The sequence below is a fragment of the Pan paniscus genome, chromosome 21, assembly GCF_029289425.2.
Source record: "Pan paniscus chromosome 21, NHGRI_mPanPan1-v2.0_pri, whole genome shotgun sequence".
Lineage (NCBI taxonomy): Eukaryota > Metazoa > Chordata > Mammalia > Primates > Hominidae > Pan > Pan paniscus.
This window is the reverse complement of record NC_073270.2, coordinates 26,768,552-26,788,017: the sequence shown is the minus strand read 5'-3', so window position 1 is coordinate 26,788,017 and position 19,466 is coordinate 26,768,552. Positions and strand designations below refer to the sequence as shown.

General features: G+C 38.9%; 1 long non-coding RNA gene across 2 annotated transcripts in view; it reads right to left on the bottom strand.

Annotated features, from left to right (window-relative positions):
• Positions 1 to 4,893: 4,893 nt before the first annotated feature.
• LOC117977252 (uncharacterized) overlaps positions 4,894 to 19,466 on the bottom strand; it is a 92,708-nt gene continuing 78,135 nt past the window's right edge. For both annotated transcript variants that reach the window (XR_010110978.1, XR_004668281.3), the window contains 2 exons: positions 6,042 to 6,165; positions 4,894 to 5,673 (listed from right to left, as the gene is read on the bottom strand). This is a non-coding gene — a long non-coding RNA (uncharacterized LOC117977252). The remainder of the gene's footprint in view (positions 5,674 to 6,041; positions 6,166 to 19,466) is intronic.

The window sequence follows — 19,466 nt, the reverse complement described above, 5'->3', positions numbered from 1 at the left end:
TGGTGAAAGCAGCCAAGTGTGGTGGCTCACGCCTATAATCTCAGCACTTTTGGGAGGTAACAGAGTGAGACTCTGCCTAAAAAAAAAAAAATAGAGAACAACAGAGTAGTTATCAGGTAGAGAGGAAGGGAGGAAATAAGGACATGTGGGTCAGAGATACACAGTAGCAGATATGTAGGATGAACAATCCTATACATCTCTATACAACATGAGGACTCTAGGTAATAAAATTGTACTGTATATGGGATTCATGCTAAATAAGATTTTACCTTCCCTTGCCACACCAAAAATGTGCGTATCTGTGATAGATATGGTAATTTGCTTCACTATAGTAATGAATTTTTACTATCTATATGTATTCTATAACATCATATGTGTACCTTAAATATACACAATAAAATTTATTTTAAAGACAAAAAAATGGCCAGGTGTGATAGTTCGCGCTGGTAATGCCAAAACTTTGGGAGGCTGAGGTGGGCGGATCACGAGGTCAGGAGTTTGAGACCAACCTGTCCAACACGGTGAAACCCCGTCTCCACTAAAAACACACACAAAAATAAGCCGGGTGTGGTGGCACACACCTGTAATCTTAGCTACTCAGGCAGTTGAATTGCTTGAACATAGGAGGCAGATGTTGCAGTGAGATGAGATCTCACCATTGCACTCCAGCCTGGGTGACAGGCTGAGACTCCACCTCAAAAAAAAAATGTATATATATATATACATATATATATATATAGAGAGAGAGAGAGAGAGAGAGAGAAAATTTATGAAAGTATGCATAACAAAATTAAAATGTTGACTCTAAAGTGAGCTACTGAGTGACTGGGGTGCATGAGAGAAAAGGTTACTTAACATTTTTATACCTATTGAATTGTATCCTATGTATGCATTATAAATTTAAATGTGCAATAATGCAGATAACTGAAATGTGGGTATGCTTTGATTAGGACTTTGCATTTCCCATTTGCTCAAATTCCTTATGATTCTAGATGCATATGAATAGAAATACAAAATGTAAGGAGACACGGGATTTCTGATAGCCCTTTCTTCTTTCCACATTGTGTGTCTCTGGCTGTAGTTTGCCATATGAGTCCATATGGCTAATGAGCAAAATATTTTTCAGATGGATATATGTGACCAAGCATTGCAAGTTAAAGATATTCTGAATCTTGGACCTCATATTTACAGTGAAGCCCCTCATGCATAGTAAAGCAGAGAGGAATGTAAAAGGTTGCTGCATGGATAATCAATTTCTGGTGAGCAATAATTATAGGTAACATAAAATGAGACAATTATTGCTTTTTATCATATCTTGAAAGAACTCTTACAGTCCATGATTTTGAAAAAATAAATCTAAGTTCACTCTTTTCTTTTCTATTAAAAAAAGACATTATCCAGTAGAAGTTCAAGAGTAAAATCTGAAGGCAGCTTATCTGACCTGGCCACATGGTCTTGCCACTTGTTAAATATAACTTTCTACACACTAACTTCTCCAGACCTCAGATCTTCAACTCTAAAATGGAAACCTAGTAGTATTTGCCTCTAGAACTGCAGCTAAACTGAGCATTTTAGGGAAGGAACAAACATACACACGATATGTATATAGTCACATTATGAAACCAGTGTAGCCCAGAATGCAAAAATTTCTCAGTAACAGGGATCCCCAAGAGAAAAATGTGATTTAGCCTATCTCAGTGGCCTTTCATGTGGCAAATGAAAAGTTAAAGTCCATAAAGAGAAATATATGGGCAGCCAGTGACACCATCCATTCAATGTAGACTCTCAACATCTCTGACAATCATTCCCTGTTGTACCCCAACCTGCTTATATATTGGGGTGATATCACCTTTTGATCATAACATACATAAACCTCAAGCTTCAGTAAGAAATATTTATGAACAACCAGATATTCTGTGTTTCCAGTCAAAACTCAGGTAGATCACATTTTATGTGACAGGAGAAGGCACAGTTGATGCCCAGTTAACCGTGAGATCATCTCTACCTGCAGCTTCCTATCATCATAGCAAGCTCTTTCCCTGCAGTCCACCATCTTTATCTGCCCTTTGCTATATAGATAGCAAAAATAAGCATCTAAAAAGATGTTCAACACCTTATGTCACTAGGGAATTCAAATTAAAACAATGATGAGATACCACTACACATCTATTAGACTGGCTCAAATCCAAACACTGAGACCACCAAATGCTGATGAGGGTATGGAGCAACAGGAACTCTCATTGATTGCTGCTGGGAATGCAAAATGGTAAAGCCACTGTGGAAGGCAGTTTTGCAAATTCCTTCAAAACTAAACATAGGCTTACCATATGATCTGGCAATTGTATTCCTTGGTATATACTCAAATGACTTGAAAACTTATATCCACTCAAATTCTGCACATGAATGTTTATAGCAGCTTATACACAACCAACAAAGATTGGAAGTAACCAAGATATCCTACAATAGGGAAATGGATAAACTAACTGTGAAACATTCATACAATGGAATATTCTTCAGGAATAAAAAGAAATAAACTACCACGGCATGACAAGACATGGAGGAATCTTAAACATGTATTTCTAAGTGAAAGAAGCCAATGCAAAAAGGCCACATAGTGTAGAGTTCCAATTATATGGAATACTAGAAAAGGCAAAACTAGGCAGATGGCATTATATAAAGTTCAGTGGTTGCCAGAGGCTGGAGCAGAGGGAAGGATGAATAGGTGGAACACAGAAGATTTTTAGGGCAGTGAAACTTTTCTGTGTGACCCTATAATGGTGGATATATTGCTTAAGCATTTGTCAAAGCCCATAGATGGTAGAACACAAAGAGTGAATCTTAATATAAGCCATGAACTTAATAATATCAATGTTGGCTCATCAAGCATAACAAATGTACCACACTAACAAGATGATAATAGAGGAAGTGTGTGTACTGTGGTGTGAGGCAGATATTAGAGCTCAATATGCCTTCTGCTTTATTTTTCTGTACACCTACAACTGTTCTAAAAATTAAGTCAATTATTTATTTGTTAATTATTATTTTTTAATTTATTTTTCGAGATGGAGTCTCACTCTGTTGCCCAGGCTGGAGTGCAACAGCATGATCTTGGCTTACTGCAACCTCTGCCTCCCGGGTTCAAGCGATTCTGCTGCCTCAGCCTCCCGAATAGCTGGAATTACAGGCACCCACCACCATACCCGGCTAATTTTTTTGTATTTTTAGTACAGACGGGGTTCCACCGTGTTAGCCAGGATGGTCTTAATCTGCTGACCTCGTGATCCACCCACCTTGCCCTCCCAAAGTGCTTAGATTACTGGCATGAGCCATCACACCAGGTCTTATTTATCTTTTTGAGACAGGTTTTAGCTCTGTCACTCAGGCTGGAGTGCAGTGGTGCAATCATGGCTCAATGCAGCCCCAACCTCCAGGGCTCAAGTAACCCTCCCACCTCAGCTTCCTGAGTAGCTGGGACCACAAGCGTGTGCCACCATACCTGGCACATTTCTTAGACCTCTGAAAAGATGCTCAACACCATATGTCACTAGGAATATTCAGTATTCAAATAGAGACTTCAATGGGCTCTGAAATATCCCCTCCTGAACTCTATAAAAAGCGTGTTTCTAACCGGCTGAATGAAAACAAAGGTTTACATCTGTGAGATGAATTCACACATCAGAAAGCATTTTCACCAAGAACTTTTCTAGTTTTCTATCAAGATGTTCATTTTTTCAATATTGGTCTCAATGGGCTCCAAAATGTCCCTTTGTACAGTCTACAAAAATTTTTGCCAATGTACTGAATCAAAACAAATGTTTAACACTGTGAGATGAATTTTAACATCACCAAACATTTTTACAGATAGTTTGTATCTAGTTTTTAATCACAAAACTTAGAATTGTTCACTATAAGCCTCAAAGGGCTCTAAATTGTCCCCTCTTAGCTTCTACTAAAAGAGAGTTTTGAACCTAGTGTGTAGAAACAAAAGTTTAAGTCTGTGAAATAAATCCCCAGATTGCAAAGCTATTTCAAAGATAGCTTGCTTCTAGTTTTTACCATAAATTATTCAGCTTTTCACTATAGGCCTCAACGGGCTCCGAAATGTCCCTTCATACATTCTACAAAAAGAGTGTTTCCAACTTAGCTGAATCAAAAGGAAGTTTAAACTCTATGAGATGAAACCGCAAATTGCAAAGCATTTTCACATATAGCTTCTATAGTTTCTATCATATAATATTCAGTTTTTCATTGTAGGCCTCCATGGGCTATGAAATGTCCCCTCATAGGTTCTACAAAAAGGTGTTTCCAACATGCTGAATGAAAACAAAGATTTAACTTTGTGAGATGAACCCACACATCACAAAACATTGTTGTGGATGGATTTTCTCTAGTTTTTATTGTGGAATATTTGATTTCATGCTATAGGCCTCAATTTGCTCCAAAATTTCCCCTTGTAGATTCTACAAAAAGAATATTTCCAATCTGCTGAATCAAAACTGATGTTCAATTCTGTGAGATGATATGCAAAGCTTTTTGACAGATAGCCTGTTTCTAGTTTTTATTGTGGGATATTTGGTTTTTCACTATAAGCATCAATGGGCTCTGAAATGTCGCTTTGTATATTCTACAAAAAGAGTGTTTCCAACCTGTTGAATCAAAATAAAGTTTTAACTTTGTGAGATGAACCCACACATCGCAAAGCATTTTCACCCATAGCTTGTTTCTAATTTTTACCATGGGTTATTGGTTTTTCACTAAATGCCTCAGCGGACTAGGAATTGTTGCCTTTTAGATTGTACAACCAAAGAGTTTCCAACCTGCTGAAGCAAAATACAGGTTTAACTTTGTAAGATGAATCTACACATTGCAAAGCATTTTTACAGATAGGTTACTTTGAGTTTTTAGCAAGAGATATTTGATTTTTCACAGTATGCTTCAATGGGTTATGAAATCTCCCCTTGTAGATTCTACAAAAAAAGTTTCCAAACTGATGAATCAAAAGAAAAGTTCAACTTGTAAGATGAAATCACACATCACAAAGTATTTTCAGAAATAGCTTCTTTATAGTATTTATTGCAGGATATCAGATTTTCCAATATTAGCCTCAACGAACTCTGAAATATTCCTTTGTAGATTGTACAAAACGAGTGTTTCCAACCTATGGAATAAAAAGGAAGGTTTAACTCTGTGAGATAAATCCACGCATCACAAAGTATCTCCACAGATGGCTTGTTTCTAATTTTTATTGAGGGATATTTGGTTTTTCACTAAAGGCCTCAAGCACTCTGAAATGTCCTTTTGTAGATTCTATAACAAGAGTGTTTTAAAACTGCTGAATCAAAACAAACGTGTAACTCTTTGAGAGGAGTCCACACATCACAAAGCATATTTTCAGATCACTTTTTTCTAGTTTTTAAAGCATGATATTTGGTTTTTCACTATATGCCTCATCGGGCTCAGAAATGTCTCATAGTAGATTTTACAAAAATAGTGTTTCCTACCTGCTGAATCAAAACAACAGTTTAGATCTGTGAGATGACTCCAAACCTCAAAGCATTTTCACAGATAGTTGTTTCCTAGTTTTTATCGCAGGATATTCGGTTTTTCAGTATAGGCCTCAATGAACTCTGAAATGTCCATTCATAGGTTCTATAAAAGTGTGTTCCCAACTCCCTGTATAAAAGCAAAGGTTTAACTCTGTGAAATGAATCTACACATTGGAAAACATTTTCACAAATAGCTTGTTCCTAGCTTTTATGATGAGACATTTGATTTTTTACTATTGGCCTCAATGGGTTCAGAAATGTCTCTTTGCAGATTCTACAAAAAAAAAAGTTTTTCATTTTTCTGAACAAAAATAAAGGTTTAACTCTTTGATATGAAATCAGACATCACAAAGAATTTTCACAGATAGCTTGTTTCTAGGGTTCATCACTGGATATTGGTTTTTTCACTATAGGCTTCAAAGGAGTCTTAACTGTAACTTCCTAATTCTACAAAAAGAGTGTCCCCCAACCTGCTGTATGTAAATAAAAGTTTACCTCTGTGAGATAAATCTTCACATTGCAAAGCATTTTCCCCGATAGCTTGTTTCTAGTTTTTATATCGGGATATTGATTTTTCACTATAGGCTTCAATGGGCTTTGAAAGATTCCTCTGTAGATTCTACAAAAAGAAAGAGTGTTTTAACCTACTGAATCAAAACAACGTTTAACTTTTTGAGATACATCCACACATCACAAAGTATTTTCACAGATAGGTTTTTATTTTATTTTATTTTTTTATTTTTTAGATGGAGTCTCACTCAGTCGCCCAGGCTGGAGTGCAGTGGCACGATCTTGGCTTCCCGGGTTCATGCCATTCTCCTGCCTCAGTCTCCCAAGTAGCTGGGACTACAGGCATCTGCCACCAGGCCAGGCTAATTTTTTGTGTTTTTAGTAGAGACGGGGTTTCACCATGTTAGCCAGGATGGTCTCAATCTCCTGACCTCATGATCCACCCACCTCAGCCTCCCAAAGTGCTGGGACTACAGGCGTGAGCCACCGTGCCTGGCCAATAGCTTTTTTTACTTTTATTGTGGAATATTGGTTTTTCACTACAGGCTGATATTGGCTTCAAATTGTACCCTCACAGATTCTACCAACAGTGAGTTTTCAAGCATCTGAAGCAAAATAAAGGTTTAACTTTGTAAGATGAATCTGCACATTATTGCTGGATATTTGGTTTTTCACTGTAGGCATCAATTTGCTCTGAAATGTCCTATGGAAGATTTTACCAAAAGAGTGTTTCTACCCTGCTGAATCAAAAGAATGGTTTAATTCTGTGAGATGAAATCACCCATTGTAAATCATTTTCAGAGACAGCTTCATATAGTTTTTATCTCAGAATATTCGGTTTTTCACTATAAGCCTCAATGGGCTTTGAAATGCCTCCCATAAATTGTACAAAAAAAAAGGAGTTTCCAACCTGTTGAATCAAAACAAATATTTAATGTTGTGAGATAAATTCAAATATCACAAAGCATTTTCACAGATTTCTTTTCTAGTTTTTATTGCGGAATATTTGGTTTTTCACTATAGTCCTCAGTGGGCTCAGAAATGCCCCTTGTAGATTCTACAAAAAGAATGTTTCTAACCTGCTGAACCAAAACAAAACTTTAACTCTTTGAGGTGAATCCACACATTGCAAACATTTTCACAGATAGCTTGTTTCTAGTTTTGATCAAGGAATATTGGATGTTTTACAATAGGCCTCAACGGGCTCAGAATTGTCCCCTCTTAGATTCTACAAAAAGAGTGTTTCCAAAATGCTGTATAAAAATAAAGGCTTAACACTGTGAGATGAATCGACACATGACAAAGCATTTTCACAAGTAGCTTGCTTTTACTTTTCATCGCGAGATATTCAGTTTTTCAATATATTCCTCCATGGGCTCTGAAATATCCCTTCATAGATTCTATGAAAAGACTGTATCCAACTGACTGAATCAAGACAAAGATATAACTCTGTGTGAGAAATCCACACATTACAAAGCATTTTCACTGATAGCTTGTTTCTAGTTTTTATCACGGGATAATTGGTTTTTGACTATAGGCCTCAATGGGCTTCAAAATGTCCCTTCATAGATGCTACAAAAAGAGTGCTTCAATCCTGCTTAATCAAAGCAAAGGTTTAATTCTCTGAAATTAATCCACATATCACAAATCATTTTCCAATATAGCTTGTTGCTAGTTTTTGTTTTGGGATATTTAATTTTTTACTTTAGCCCTCAATGGGCTCTGAAATGTGCCTTCTTAGACTCTACAAAGAGTGTTTCTCACCTGCTAAATCAAAACAATGGTTTAACTTTGTGAGATAAGTCCACACATCACAAAGCATTTTTACAAATAGCTTGTTTCTAATTTTTATCATGGGATATTCAGTTTTTTCAGTGTAGGCCTCAATGGTCTGTGAAATGTCCCCTCGTAGATTCTACAAATACAGTTGTTGCAATCTGATAAATCAAACATTTAATTCTGTGAGATAAATCTATAAATCTACACATCTCAAAGCATTTTCACAGATAGCTTGTTTCTGGTTTTTATCACGGGATATTTGATTTTTCACTATAGACCTCGATAGGCTCTGAAATGTCCCCTCATAGAGTCTACAAAAAGAGTGTTTTCAACCTGCTGAATAAAAGCAAAGGTTTAACTCTGTGACATAAAATAGCAAATCATAAAACATTTTCACAGTTGGCTTGTTTCTAGTTTTTATCATGCGATACTCAGTTTTTCATGACAGGGCACAATGGACTCCAAAATGTCCCTTTGTACATTCTACAAAAAGAGTGATTTTGGTCTGCTGAATAAAAACAAAGGTTTTATACTGTGAGGAATCCACACATAGGCAGGAATTTTCACAGATAGCTTGTTTCTAGTTTTCATTGCAGGATGTTCAGTTTTTTCATATACTTCTTGATGGTCTCTGAAATGTCCCTTCATTGACTCTACAAAGAGAGCATTTACAACCTGCTGAGTAAAAACAAAGGTTTAACCCTGTGAGTTGAATCTAGACATCGCAAAGCATTCTCATATATAACTTGTTTCTAGTTTTTATCTTGAGATATAACATTTTTAACTTTAGGCCTTAATGTTCTCTGAAATGTGCCATTTTAGTTTCTACAAAAAGAGTGTTTCAAATTGCTGAATTAAAACAAGGTTTAACTCTGTGATATGAATTGACACATCACAAAGTATTTTCACAGATAGCTTTTTACTAGGTTTTGTCATGGGATTTTCAGTTTTTCACTAATGGCTTTCATGTACTCTGAAATGTCCCTATGTAGATTTTACTAAAAGAGTGTTTCCAACCTACTGAATCAAAACAAGGGTTTAAGTCTGTGAGATATGTCCATACATTGCAAAGCACTTTCACAGATTGCTAGTTTCTAGCTTTTATCATGAGATACTTAGTTTTTTACTCTAGACCTCAATAGGCTCCCAAGTGGCTCTCATAGATTGTACAAAAAGAGGGTTTTCAAAGTGCTGAATCAAAATAAAGATTTAACTCAGTGAGGTGAATCCACACATTGCAAAATATTTTCACAGATAGCTTGGTTTTGTTTGTTTGTTTGTTTGTTTTGTTTTTATCATGGGATATTTCGTTTTTCACTATAGGCCTCAATGGGCACCAAAATGTCTTCTCCTAGATTCTACAAACTGACTGTTTCCAACCTGCTTAATCAAAACAAAGGTTTAACTCTGTGATATGAATACACACATCCCAAAGGATTTTCACAGATAGCTTGTTTCTAGTTTATATCTCCACTTATTTTGTTTTTCACTGTAGGTTTCAATGGGCTTTGAAATGTTTCTTTGTAGGTTGTGCAAAAAGAGTTTTTCAAATCTGCCAAAGTAAAATAGATGTTTAACTCTTTGAGATGAATCCACACTGCAAAGCATTTTCACAGATAGCTTGTTTCTAGTTTTTATCATGGGATATTCGGTCTTTCACTGTAGTAGTCCTCAATGGACTCTGAAATGGCCCTTAGTAGATTCTACAAAAAGAGTGTTTCCAACCTGCTGAATCAATACAAATGTTTAACTCTGTGAAAGGAATCCATACAATGCAAAGCATTTTCATAGATAGCTTGTTTGTAGTTTTTATTGCAGGATATTCAGTGTTTTAATGTACTTGTCCATGGGCTCTGAAATGTCCCTTCATATATTCTACAAAAATAGTGCTTTCAACCTGCTGAAAAAATAACATACGTTTAACTCTGAGAGATGATTCCCCAAATCACAAGACTTTTTCACAGATAGCTTGTTTCTAGTTTTCACTGTGGGATATTTAAATTTTCACTATAGGTCTCAATGAGCTTTGTAATGTCCTTTTGTACAATCTGCAAAAAGAGGGTTTCCAGCCTGCTGAATCAAAACAAAGGTTTAACTCTGTGAGATAGATCCACACATTGCAAAACATTTTCACAGATATCTTGTTTCTACTTTTCATCATAGGATACTCGCTTTTTCCAAATAATTCTCCAGGGGCTCCATATTGTCCCTTCATAGATTCCACAAAAAGAGTGTTTCCAAACAGCTAAATCAAAACAAAGGTTTAACTCTGTGAGTTAAATCTACTCATTGCAAAGCATTTTCACAGATAGCCTCTTTCTCATTTTTATCACGGGATATTCAGTTTTTCACCATAGGCCTCAATGGGCACTAAAATGTCTTCTCATAGATTCTAAAAACAGACTGCTTTCAACCTGCTTAATCAAAAGAAAGCTTTAACTCCATGATATGAATCCACACATTTGAAAGCATTTCACAGATAGCTTGTTTGTAGTTTTTTTCTCCACATATTTTGCTTTTCACTATAGGCTTCAATGGGCTTTGAAATATTTCTTTGTAGATTCTGCAAAAAGAGTTTTTCCAACCTGCATATTTAAAACACCAGTTTAACTCTGTGGCATGAATCCACAATGGCAAAGCATTTTCACAGATAGTTTCTTTCTTGTTTTTTTTCCTGTGGGATATTTGGTCTTTCACTGTAGATCTCAACGGGCTCTGAAATGGCCCTTCATGGATTCTACATAAAGAGTGTTTCCAACCTGCTGAATCAAAACAAATATTTAACTCTGGAAGATGAATCCACACATCGCAAAGCATTTTCAGATATAGACTTTTATTGTTTTTATTGTGAAATATTCTGTTTTTTACTATAGGCATCAATGGGTGTGAAATATCCCTTCATGTATTCTATAAAATAGTGTTTTCAACCTGCTGAATAAATGCAAAGGTTTAAGTCTGTGAGATGCACCCACACATTGCAAAGCATTTTCAAAGACAGCTTGTTTCTACTTTTATCATGAGATATTTAGTATTTCACTATGGGCCTCAATGGGCTTCAAACTGTCCCTCTGTAGATTCTACACAAAGAGTGTTTCCAATCTGCTTAATCAAAAAAATGATTAACTCTATGAGATGAATCCACACATCACAAAGAATTTTTACTGATAGCTTGTTACTGGATGTTATCGTGGGATAATCGGTTTTTCATCAACCTGCTGAATCACAAGAAAGATTTAACTCTGTGAGATGAAATCACACATTGCATATAACTTTCAGACACAGTTTTTTGTAGTTTTTATCACAGGACATTAAGTTTTTCACTACAGGCTTCAATGGGCTTTGAAATGTCCTTGTGTCGATTGTACAAAGAGAGTGTATCCAGCCTGCTGAATGAAAACGATGTTTAATTGTTTGAGATGAATCCACGCATCCCAAAGCATTTTTACAGATAGGTTGTTTCCATTTTTTATCATGAGATATTAGGGTTTTCACTATAGGTTTCAATGGGTTCTGAAATGTTTCTTCTTAGATTCTAGAAAAGGAGTGTTTCAATTCTGATTGAATTGAGTGTTCTGATTCTTCCGAATCAGAAGAAAGTTTTAACTCTGTGAGTTGGATCCACACATTGCAAAGCTTTTTCACAGATAGCTTTCTTCTAGTTTCTTTAATGGGATATTTGGTTTTCCACTATAGGCCTCAATGGGCTCCGAAATGTTTTTATGTAGAATCTACAAAAAGAGTGTTTCCAAACTGCTGAATTAAAACAAAGGTTTAAATATGTGACATTATTTCACATATCACAAAGCATTTTCACAGATAACTTGTTTGTAGTTTTTATCGCGGGATATTCAGTTTCTCACTATAGGCCTCAGGGTTCAAAATGTCTTTCCTTAGATTTATGAAAAACGTGTTTCTAGCCTGCTGAGTGATAACAAATGTTTAACTCTGTGAGATGAATCCAGACACTGCCAGTCATTTTCACAGATAGCTGTTTTCTAGTTTTGTGTATGTGGGATATTCGCTTTTTTACAATTTGCTTCCAAGGTCTCAGAAATTCCCATTCACAGATTACAAAAAGAGTGTCTCCAAATTGCCGAATTAAAACAGAGGCTTAACTCTGTGAGATGAATCCAAACATTGCAAAGCATTTGGACAGATATCTTCTTTCTAGTTTTTATCGCAGGATAATTGATTTTTCATTATGGGCCTCACAGGTCTTTGGAAATGCTCTTCATAGATTCTACAATAAAAGTGTTTTCAACCTGTTGAATCAAAGGTTTAACTCTAGGAGATGAATCAACACATCACAAACTATTTTCACTGATAGGTTATTTCTAGTTTCTATCGCAGGATATTCAGTTTTTCACTATATGCCTCAAAGGGCTCTGAAATATCCCTTCACAGATTCTACAAAAAGAGTGTTTCCAACATGCTAATTAAAAAAAAAGCTTAACTCTGTAAGAAGAATCCACACATCACAAAACACTTTCACTGGTAGCTTGTTTTTAGTTTACATCATGGAATTTTTTTTTTTTTTTTTTTTTTTTTTACTATAGGCCCCAATGAGCTCTGATATTTTTTCTTTTTAGATTCAACAAAAATAGTGTTTCCAACCTATGGAATCAAAAGAAAGGTTTAAATTTGTAAGATGAATCCACACATCACAAAGCATTTTCACAGATAGCAAGCTTCTAGGTTTTTTTCACAGGATATTCTGTTTTTCACTGTAGGCCTCAATGGGCTGTGACATGTTTATTGGTAGATACTACAAAAAGACTGTTTTCAACCTGCTGAATCAAAAGAAAGGTATAACTCTTTGAGATGAACCCACACATCCTAAAGCATTTTCACACATAGCTTACTTATAGTTTTTATCGTGAGATATTCTGTTTTTCACTATAGACCTCCATGGGCTCCGACATGTCCCCTTGTAGATTCTACAAAAAGAGTTTTTCCAAAGTGCTGAATTAAAACAAAGGTTTAACTGTGTGACATTATTTCACAGATCACAAAGCATTTTCACGGATAGCTTGTTTCTAGTTTTTGTTGCAGGATATTTGGTTTTAAACTCCAGGCCTCAATGTGCTTCAAAATGTCTCACCTTAGATTCTACAAAAAACTTGTTTCCAACGTGCTGAATCAAAACAAAAAGCTGACTCTGTGAGATAATTCCATGCCTCGCAAAGCCTTTTGACAGACAGCTTGCATCAAGTTTTCATTGCGGGATATTCCATTTTTCTCTATAGGCATCAGTGGGCTCTAAAATGTCCCTTTGTAGATTCTACAGTGAAAGTGTTTCTAAACTGCTGAATTAAAACAAAGATTTAGCTTTGTGAGATAAATCCAGACATCGCAAAACATTTCACTGATAGTTTATTTCTAGTTTTTATCATAGGATAGTCAGTTTCTTACTGTAGGCCTCAATTTGCTCTGTAATATCCCCTCTTAGATTCCAGAAAAGGAGAGTTTCCAGCCTACTGAATCACAAGAAATGTTTAACTCTGTGAGATAAAATCACACATTGGAAAGCATTTTCAGACATAGCTTCTTTGTAGTTTTTATCATGGGATATTTAGTGTTTCACTATAGGCCTCAATGGATTTTGAAGTTTTCCCTCATAGGGACACAAAAAAAAGGGTCTATCCTTCTGAATCAAAACAAAGTTTTAACTGTGAAAAGAAAATCCACACATAGCAAAGCATTTTTACCATATCTGCCAACAAGGAAACTCTTGTTCTCCCACTTTTATCAGAGGGCTGCATGATTCCTATAGGATGAGAAGCAGGCAGCAGTGTCTGGATGTGCCTGCTCATCTAGGCTCTGTTACAATCATCTACATGTTCTTCTTCATGTGGAGGGGATCTTTTATGGATCTGTTGCTAGGGGGGAAGGGGATCTTTTATGGATCTGTTGCTAGGGGGGACTGCCTCTCTCTACAGATCTTTTGGCTGCCAGGGATTTCAGGGAGTAAAAAATACTTCCAGTAGGCTGGCTGCACTCCAGGTTGTGAGTAGTGGTCTCGCTATGCGGGATTGGGGTGTTTGCAGGAGGCTTTTGGGTCCTCTGGCAGGAATCCTTGAACATGGCTTGGACTCTAGCACAGGCCCTCTCATTCTCCAAGGCAAGCATTGATTTTCCATTGCTTTCATGAGGAGTCCATACTACTCTTCATCAGCGCTCCTAAACACACTTTTTTGGCTTGCAATTACCTCAGACGGCCACTGAGACACTCTCTGAACTGCATCTGCACCCATGAGGTCAGTTCGAAGTGTGAGACTTCTGCTTCACCTTGAACTTGCCTTTGTCATGTTTCCTGCCTTTCCCAGAGAGCCATGTTGAGTAGCAGGAGCCCCTGTGAGGCCCAGGATGAAGGGAGGCAGTGAGCTCAAGGGCCCTGCCATTTTCTGCTGACATCTGCCTCTGGGGTCTTGGGTATGATTTCATCTCCTGGACACCCCTTAACATCTCAGCAGACTGTATTCCCTTCCCCATGGGACCCAATTCTTGCACACAGCCTCTTTCGGGAATGGAATCAGAGGAACAGTTTCCAGCACCCACATCACAGTCTCCAAGTGCCTCCTCCTCCAGCAGGACCTGACCATGTAGACGGCCCGAAGGGGCCTGCTTAGAGGGTGTGGGGGTGAGTCTTCTTAAAATTTGCCCCCCTCGGTGATGTCTAGGTACAGCCCGCCTGTGTTCCCCAGGCTGCTCTCTCCCAAGAAGAGCTTGCTGCAGAAACACACAGCCTCTGAAGCTGCTGGGATGTGTGTTTCTGTGGGAGTGTTTCAAGTTGTGGATATCTGCGTGTGAATGTGGTCATGTGAGTGTGTGTGTGTGTGTATGTCTGTGTGTGGGGGTACGTGGAGTCTGCTGAAAGAAATGTGGCTAACGCACTGCAGCACTGTTTTTTGTCACCCCACCTTCTGGTGGCCTGTCTCTGTGGCTCTGCTTGGGCTGAGGGTCTCCATGTTCTTCATTTTTCCATGGTTCCTGAATCCACAGTGAATTGGAAGAATGGCTGACAACCGCTGGGGTCAAAATCACCTCCCTTTGCAAAAACGCCACATTTCTACAAAGAAGAGAAGCACACCACACCCCAAAACAGACAACTTCCCTTGCTTTATTGTTCTGTGGCCAACCCAGGGCCAGACCCCAGCAGTCCAGTCGCAGGGCTTCTTGAATTTACCTCTATTTTGGTTTGTAGCTGAGCAGGTGCTTCAGGTCATCAGGGAGGCACTCCTCCGTTGTCTCAGAATCTTATTCTGGGACACAGAGTGTGAGCAACAATAAGGTCAGATAGGGGTGAGGATACAATCTGTTGAGGTGTGGATGGGATCTCACACCTTCACCTGCAAAAAAGGTGCAGACAGGTGACACAGAAGTTGCTTCCAACTGCATCCCCTCATTCCCTTCATTGCACAGTCAACAGCATGGCCTGGTGCCCAGGTGGGATGACTCAATCGTGCAGGGAAAAGTAGGATTGCAAACTGGGGCCCTTCTGGCCAGCTCCAGAATTGAGCTTTCATTCCCAGAGCCACATTGGAGTGAGATGGATTGATGCTGGGTTGGATGTGGCCTCCACACTGGCCTCCTCTTTTCCTGACTTCCATGTTCCTTGTGGGCCTAGAGTGTCCTAGGTCTGGCTCAGTCTGACTTCCATGTTCCTCATGAACCTGGGGTTTTTCTGGGTCTGGCTCAAAGTCTTCCACACTGAAAGTTTCCCAGTTCATGGAGGACGACTCTCATGGGAATCCATTGCATGAGTGTTTTCTTATAAACACTGTCACATTTTAATGGCTGGGCAGTTGTGATACTTTTGGAATCATAAATTTTGATTATATCCACCATCAAGATAACTTGTTCTCCCACTTCTAAAGGACAGCTGCATGACTCCTGTAGGATGAGAAACAGGCAGCTGTGTCTGGCTTTTACCTGGCAATCTAGGCTCTGTTTCATGTCATCTGCACTTCCTTTCTCATTGAGGATGGGGTTTTTCATTGGGCTGTTGGTGGGTGGGACTGACTTTCATTGTGGATATTTTCGTTGCCAGGAATATCAGAAAGCAAAAGGTATTTTGGGTAGGCTGGCCGCACGCCAGGTTGTGGGTAGTGGTCTCATAGTGGTGGCTGGCATTGTTTGCACTTTGCAGGAGGCTTTTAAGTCCTCTGGCAGGAATCCTTGAACATGGCTTGGACTCCTGCACAAGTCTTTTCATTCTCCCAGGAGAGCCTTGATTTTTCTTTGCTTTCATGGGTGGTCCACATTGCCAATGAACAGCACTCCTGGGCATTATTTTCAGGTTTCAAATTGCCCCAGACAGCCTCTGAGACACTCTCTCAACCTCATGTGCGCCCATGAGAGGCCTGTTTTAGGTCTGAGAACACTGCTCCACCTTGGACTTGCCTTTGTTGTGGTTTCTGCCTTTCCCAGAGAGCTGTGCTGAGAAGCAGGAGCCCCTGTGAGGCCCGGGATGAAGGAAGGCAGGGGGTTCAAGGGCCTGGCCATCTTCCACTGACACCTGCCTCTTGGATCTCAGATATTATTCCATCACCCAGAGACCTCTTAACAACTCACCAGACTTTATTCCCATCCCCAGGAGACCCAATTCATGCACACAGCCTCTTTTGGGAATGGAGTCAGAAGACCAGTCTCCAGAGCCCACCTCACAGTCTTCAAACTCCTCCTTCTCCTGTGGGACCCTACCATGGAGATGGCTCATGAAGGCCCTATGTTCGAGACTATTAGCATGCTGCAGTGGGTTGCTGCAGGCAGCCTTTTTCTGGAGAGTAGGCCAGCTCTGGCTGTACCATTTTCCTGAGCTTTGCCAGGCTTACAGCCCTGACAGCCAGGTGCCCGAGCCTGCTTGGTGAATGCACATGTGACCATCAGGCCACCAGGCACCAGTGGTGAGCAGTGGCTCATGTCACAGTGAATGCCACCATTGCCTGGTGACAAGTCCCTTCATCTTGGTGGAGAAGGAGTCCTCTGTGGATGTGTGTCAGCATTGAACTGTCACCTGTCTACTCTGAGGGCTCTATGGGATATTCCCACAATCCTAGGAGTGGGCAGTGGTGAGTCAGCCTGAAGAAACATCAAGTGGAGCCCCAGGAATAAACCACAAAATCCCTAAGGATCCAAAAGGATACCCACGATGAGTCAGGCCTGCCTAGACAGTGTGGGAGTGAGTCTTTTTGAAACTTCCCTCCCTGTGATTTCTAGGTACATCCTGCCTCTGTTTTCTGAGGCTGCTCTCTCTCAGAAGGAGCTTTCTGCAGAACCGTGCAGCCTCAGGAGCTGCCAGGCTATGTGTTTCTGTGGGAGTGTTGTGAGTGTTTGAATGTCTGCGTGTGTGTGTGTGGCTGTATGTGAGTGTGTTTGTGTGTGTCTGTGTGTGTGTGTGAGGGGCATCTGCTAAAAGGAATGTGTTTAACGCACTGCAGCACTTTTTTTTCTAGTTCCTCCACCTTCTGGTGCATCTGTCTGTGTGGCTCTGCTTGGCCTGTGGGGCTGCATGTTCTTTGTTTTTCCGTGGTTCCTGAGTCCACGGTGAGTTGGGGGGATGGTTGAGACTCACAGGTGTACAAATCACCTCCCCATACAAAGGAGCCACTCTTCTAGAAAGAAGAGGAGCACACCACTCTCAGAAGAAGACACCTGTCAGGGCCTCATTGTCCTGTGGCCAACCCAGGGCGTGACCCTAGCAGTCCTGTCCACAGGCCGCTTGAATCCAATTCGAATTCCGTTTGCAGCTGAGCAGGTGCTTCACGTCATGAAGGGAGCACTCCTTCAACATCTTGGGATTTCATTCCAGAACTAGGAGTGTGAACAGCAATAAGGTCAGATACGGGTGAGCATACAGTCTGCTGAGGTGTGGATGGGGTCCTGCACCTTCATCTGCAAAAAAAGGTGCAGACAGATGACACAGGAAGTGCTTCCAACTCCATCCTTGCATTCCCTTCATTGCACAAGCTGTCCACAACATGGCCCCATGGTCAGGTGGGAGGACTCCAACTTGCGGGGAATAAAAAAAGGTTTAACTGATACAAAAAGGTTTATCTCTGTAAGATAAATCCACACATCACAAATCATTTGCAAAGATAGCTTCTTTCTAGTTTTTATGCCGGGATATTAGGTTTTTCAGTATAGTCCACAATAGGCTCTGAAATGTCCCTTCATAGATTCTACAAAAAAGTGTTTTCATCCTGTTGAATCAAAACAAAGGTTTAACTCTGTGAGATAAATCCACACTTCACAAAGCATTTTCACAGATAGACAGTTTTTAGTTTTTACTGTGAAATATTTGGTGTTTTACTTTAGTCCTCAATGTTCACAAAAATATCTTTTTTTTGTATATGCTACATAAAGAGTGTTCTCAACCTACTGAATGATAATAAAGGTTAAACTTTGTGAGATGAATCCATGCATCACAAAGCATTTTCACTAATAGATTGTTGCTAGTATGTATCGTGGCATATTCAGTTTTTCAATATACTTGTCAGTGGGCTCCAAAATGTCCTTTTGTGGATTCTTTAAAAAGAGTGTTTCCAACGTGCTGAATCAATATAAAGGTTTACCTCTGTGAGATGAATCCACCCACCACCAAGAATTTTCAAATATTGCTTGTTTCTAATTTTTATCTTGAAATATTCATTTTTTCACTATAGGCCTCAGTGAGCTACAAAATGTCCCTTCATAGGTTGTACAAAAACAGTGTTGCCAACCTGCTGAATCAAAACAAAGGTTTAAGTTTGTGAGAAAAATCCACATATCAGAAAGCATTTTCACAGGTAGCTTGCTGCTAGTTTTAATCACTGGTATTAGGTTTTTCAGTATAGCTTCTAATGTACTTTGAAACGTCCCTTTGTAGATTCTATTAAAAGAAGGTTTTCAACCTGCTGAATCAAAACAAAGGTTTAACTCTGTAAGATGAACCCACACATGGCAAAGCATTTACACAGATAGCTTGTTTCTAGTTTTTATTGCAGAATATTCGATTTTCCACAGTAGGCCTCAATGGGCTCTGAAATATCCCTTTATTGATTCTACAAAGAGTTTTTCCAACCTGCTGAATCAAAAAAATTTTTATCTCTGATAGATGAATTCGCACATCATAAAACATTTTCACAGATATTTTGTTTCTAGATTTTATCACAGGATATTAGGTTTTTCTCTATAGGCCTCAATGGGCTCCAAAATGTTCCTTCCTAGATTCTACAAAAAGAGTGTTTCCAACCTGCTGAATCAAAATAAAGGTTTATCTCTGTCAGACGAATGAACACATCACAAAGCATTTTCACAGATAACTTTTTTCAAGTTTTTATGATAAGATATTCTGTTTTCCACTGCAGGCCTCAATTGGCTTCAAAATATTCCTTTGAATGTTCTTCAAAAAGATTGTTTTCTACTTGCTGTAACAAAACAAAGGTTTAACTTTGTGAGATAAATCCACACATTGGAAAGTATTTTCACAGATAGCTTGTTTCCTGTTTTTATAGCAGAATATATGGTTTTACAACTATAGTCCTCTATGGGCTGTGAAATGTCGCTTTATAGATTCTAAGAAAGAGTTTTTCCAACCTGCTGAATCAAAACAATTTTAACTCTCTGTTGAATCCACACAACACAAAGGAT